Source organism: Pongo pygmaeus, chromosome 4 (genome assembly GCF_028885625.2).
Source record: "Pongo pygmaeus isolate AG05252 chromosome 4, NHGRI_mPonPyg2-v2.0_pri, whole genome shotgun sequence".
NCBI classification, from domain to species: domain Eukaryota; kingdom Metazoa; phylum Chordata; class Mammalia; order Primates; family Hominidae; genus Pongo; species Pongo pygmaeus.
In genome coordinates, this window is record NC_072377.2 from 23628596 (window position 1) to 23633793 (window position 5198).

Below are 5198 nucleotides of genomic sequence, written 5' to 3' on the forward strand. Positions count from 1 at the left end.
TGTAGATTCTGGATATTAGCCCTTTGTCAGATGAGTAGGTTGCGAAAATTTTCTCCCATTTTGTAGGTTGCCTGTTCACTCTGATGGTAGTTTCTTTTGCTGTGCAGAAGCTCTTTAGTTTAATTAGATCCCATTTGTCAATTTTGGCTTTTGTTGCCATTGCTTTTGGTGTTTTAGACATGAAGTCCTTGCCCATGCCTATGTCCTGAATGGTAATGCCTAGGTTTTCTTCTAGGGTTTTTATGGTTTCAGGTCTAACATTTAAGTCTTTAATCCATCTTGAATTGATTTTTGTATAAGGTGTAAGGAAGGGATCCAGTTTCAGCTTTCTACATATGGCTAGCCAGTTTTCCCAGCACCATTTATTAAATAGGGAATCCTTTCCCCATTTCTTGTTTTTCTCAGGTTTGTCAAAGATCAGATACTTGTAGATATGTGGCGTTATTTCTGACGGCTCTGTTCTGTTCCATTGATCTATATCTCTGTTTTGGTACCAGTACCATGCTGTTTTGGTTACTGTAGCCTTGTAGTATAGTTTGAAGTCAGGTAGTGTGATGCCTCCAGCTTTGTTCTTTTGGCTTAGGATTGACTTGGCGATGCGGGCTCTTTTTTGGTTCCATATGAACTTTAAAGTAGTTTTTTCCAATTCTGTGAAGAAAGTCATTGGTAGCTTGATGGGGATGGCATTGAATCTGTAAATTACCTTGGGAAGGATGGCCATTTTCATGATATTGATTCTTCCTACCCATGAGCATGGAATGTTCTTCCATTTGTTTGTATCCTCTTTTATTTCCTTGAGCAGTGGTGTGTAGTTCTCCTTGAAGAGGTCTTTCACATCCCTTGTAAGTTGGATTCCTAGGTATTTTATTCTCTTTGAAGCAATTGTGAATGGGAGTTCACTCATGATTTGGCTCTCTGTCTGTCTGTTATTGATGTATAAGAATGCTTGTGATTTTTGCACATTGATTTTGTATCCTGAGACTTTGCTGAAGTTGCTTATCAGCTTAAGGAGATTTTGGGCTGAGACAATGGGGTTTTCTAGATATACTATCATGTCATCTGCAAACAGGGACAATTTGACTTCCTCTTTTCCTAATTGAATACCCTTGATTTCCTTCTCCTGCCTAATTGCCCTGGCCAGAACTTCCAACACTATGTTGAATAGAAGTGGTGAGAGAGGGCATCCCTGTCTTGTGCCAGTTTTCAAAGGGAATGCTTTCAGTTTTTGCCCATTCAGTATGATATTGGCTGTGGGTTTGTCATAAATAGCTCTTATTATTTTGAGATACGTCCCATCAATTCCTAATTTATTGAGAGTTTTTAGCATGAAGGGTTGTTGAATTTTGTCAAAGGCCTTTTCTGCATCTATTGAGATAATCATGTGTTTTTTGTCTTTGGTTCTGTTTATATGCTGGATTACATTTATTGATTTGCGTATATTGAACCAGCCTTGCATCCCAGGGATGAAGCCCACTTGATCATGGTGGATAAGCTTTTTGATGTGCTGCTGGATTCTGTTTGCCAGAATTTTATTGAGGATTTTTGCATCAATGTTCATCAAGGATATTGGTCTAAAATTCTCTTTTTTTGTTGTGTCTCTGCCAGGCTTTGGTATCAGGATGATGCTGGCCTCATAAAATGAGTTAGGGAGGATTCCATCTTTTTCTATTGATTGGAATAGTTTCAGAAGGAATGGTACCAGCTCATCCTTGTACCTCTGGTAGAATTCGGCTGTGAACCCATCTGGTCCTGGACTTTTTTTGGTTGGTAAGCTATTGATTATTGCCACAATTTCAGCTCCTGTTATTGGTCTATTCAGAGATTCAACTTCTTCCTGGTTTAGTCTTGGGAGGGTGTATGTGTTGAGGAATTTATCCATTTCTTCTAGATTTTCTTGTTTATTTGCATAGAGGTGTTTGTAATATTCTCTGATGGTAGTTTGTATTTCTGTGGGATCGGTGGTGATATCCCCTTTATCATTTTTTATTGCATCTATTTGATTCTTCTCTCTTTTTTTCTTTATTAATCTTGCTAGCGGTCTATCAATTTTGTTGATCCTTTCAAAAAACCAGCTCCTGGATTCATTGATTTTTTGAAGGGTTTTTTGTGTCTCTATTTCCTTCAGTTCTGCTCTGATTTTAGTTATTTCTTGCCTTCTGCTAGCTTTTGAATGTGTTTGCTCTTGCTTTTCTAGTTCTTTTAATTGTGATGTTAGGGTGTCAATTTTGGATCTTTCCTGCTTTCTCTTGTGGGCATTTAGTGCTATAAATTTCCCTCTACACACTGCTTTGAATGCATCCCAGAGATTCTGGTATGTTGTGTCTTGGTTCTCGTTGGTTTCAAAGAACATCTTTATTTCTGCCTTCATTTCGTTATGTACCCAGTAGTCATTCAGGAGCAGGTTGTTCAGTTTCCACGTAGTTGAGCGGTTTTGAGTGAGATTCTTAATCCTGAGTTCTAGCTTGATTGCACTGTGATCTGAGAGACAGTTTGTTACAATTTCTGTTCTTTTACATTTATTGAGGAGAGCTTTACTTCCAAGTATGTGGTCAATTTTGGAATAGGTGTGGTGTGGTGCCGAAAAAAATGTATATTCTGTTGATTTGGGGTGGAGAGTTCTGTAGATGTCTATTAGGTCCGCTTGGTGCAGAGCTGAGTTCAATTCCTGGGTATCCTTGTTGACTTTCTGTCTCGTTGATCTGTCTAATATTGACAGTGGGGTGTTAAAGTCTCCCATTATTAACGTGTGGGAGTCTAAGTCTCCTTGTAGGTCACTCAGGACTTGCTTTATGAATCTGGGTGCTCCTGTATTGGGTGCATATATATTTAGGATAGTTAGCTCTTCTTGTTGAATTAATCCCTTTACCATTATGTAATGGCCTTCTTTGTCTCTTTTGATCTTTGTTGGTTTAAAGTCTGTTTTATCAGAGACTAGGATTGCAACCCCTGCCTTTTTTTGTTTTCCATTTGCTTGGTAGATCTTCCTCCATCCTTTTATTTTGAGCCTATGTGTGTCTCTGCACGTGAGATGGGTTTCCTGAATACAGCACACTGATGGGTCTTGAGCCTTTATCCAATTTGCCAGTCTGTGTCTTTTAATTGGAGCATTTAGTCCATTTACATTTAAAGTTAATATTGTTATGTGTGAATTTGATCCTGTCATTATGATGTTAGTTGGATATTTTGCTCGTTAGTTGATGCAGTCTCTTCCTAGTCTCGATGGTCTTTACATTTCGGTATGATTTTGCAGTGGCTGGTACCGGTTGTGCCTTTCCATGTTTAGCACTTCCTTCAGGAGCTCTTTTAGGGCAGGCCTGGTGGTGACAAAATCTCTCAGCATTTGCTTGTCTGTAAAGTATTTTATTTCTCCTTCACTTATGAAGCTTAGTTTGGCAGGATATGAAATTCTGGGTTGAAAATTCTTTTCCTTAAGAATGTTGAATATTGGCCCCCACTCTCTTCTGGCTTGTAGGGTTTCTGCCGAGAGATCCGCTGTTAGTCTGATGGGCTTCCCTTTGATGGTAACCCGACCTTTCTCTCTGGCTGCCCTTAACATTTTTTCCTTCATTTCAACTTTGGTGAATGTGACAATTATGTGTCTTGGAGTTGCTCTTCTCGAGGAGTATCTTTGTGGCGTTCTCTGTATTTCCTGAATCTGAATGTTGGCCTGCCTTGCTAGATTGGGGAAGTTCTCCTGGATAATATCCTGCAGAGTGTTTTCCAACTTGTTTCCATTCTCCCCGTCACTTTCAGGTACACCAATCAGACGTAGATTTGGTCTTTTCACATAGTCCCACATTTCTTGGAGGCTTTGCTCATTTCTTTTTATTCTTTTTTCTCTAAACTTCCCTTCTCGCTTCATTTCATTCATTTCATCTTCCAGGGCTGATACCCTTTCTTCCATTTGATCACATCGGCTCCTGAGGCTTCTGCATTCTTCACGTAGTTCTCGAGCCTTGGTTTTCAGCTCCATCAGCTCCTTTAAGCACTTCTCTGTATTGGTTATTCTAGTTATACATTCTTCTAAATTTTTTTCAAAGTTTTCAACTTCTTTGCCTTTGGTTTGAATATCCTCCCGTAGCTCAGAGTAATTTGATCGTCTGAAGCCTTCTTCTCTCAGCTCGTCAAAGTCATTCTCCATCCAGCTTTGTTCCGTTGCTGGTGAGGAACTGCGTTCCTTTGGAGGTGGAGAGGTACTCTGGTTTTTAGAGTTTCCAGTTTTTCTGCTCTGTTTTTTCCCCATCTTTGTGGTTTTATCTACTTTTGGTCTTTGATGATGGTGATGTACAGATGGGTTTTTGGTGTGGATGTCCTTTCTGTTAGTTTTCCTTCTAACAGACAGAACCCTTAGCTGCAGGTCTGTTGGAGTACCTGGCCGGCCGTGTGAGGTGTCAGTCTGCCCCTGCTGGGGGGTGCCTCCTAGTTAGGCTGCTCGGAGGTCAGGGGTCAGGGACCCACTTGAAGAGGCAGTCTGCCCGTTCTCAGATCCCCAGCTGCGTGCTGGGAGAACCACTGCTCTCCTCACAGCTGTCAGACAGGGACATTTAAGTCTGCAGAGGTTACTGCTGTCTTTTTGTTTGTCTGTGCCCTGCCCCCAGAGGTGGAGCCTACAGAGGCAGGCAGGTCTCCTTGAGCTGTGGTGGGCTCCACCCAGTTCAAGCTTCCAGGCTGCTTTGTTTACCTAAGCGAGCCTGGGCAATGGCGGGCGCCCCTCCCCCAGCCTCGCTGCCGACTTGCTGTTTGATCTCAGACTGCTGTGCTAGCAATCAGCGAGACTCCGTGGGCGTAGGACCCTCTGAGCCAGGTGCGGGCTATACTCTCCTGGGGCACCGTTTCCTAAGCCCGTCGGAAAAGCACAGTATTCGGGTGGGAGTGGCCCGATTTTCCAGGTGCCGTCTGTCACCCCTGGAAAGGGAACTCCCTGACCCCTTGCGCTTCCCGAGTGAGGCAATGCCTCGCCCCTGCTTCGGCTGGCGCACGGTGCGCTCACCCACTGACCTGCGCTCACTGTCTGGCACTCCCTAGTGAGATGAACACGGTACCTCAGATGGAAATGCAGAAATCACCCGTCTTCTGCGTCGCTCGCGCTGGGAGCTGTAGACCGGAGCTGTTCCTATTCGGCCATCTTGGCTCCTCCCGAGTCTTCTTAATAAGATCCTTACTAGCTATTTTACTCCTGTGCTAATTGGTTATCAAAA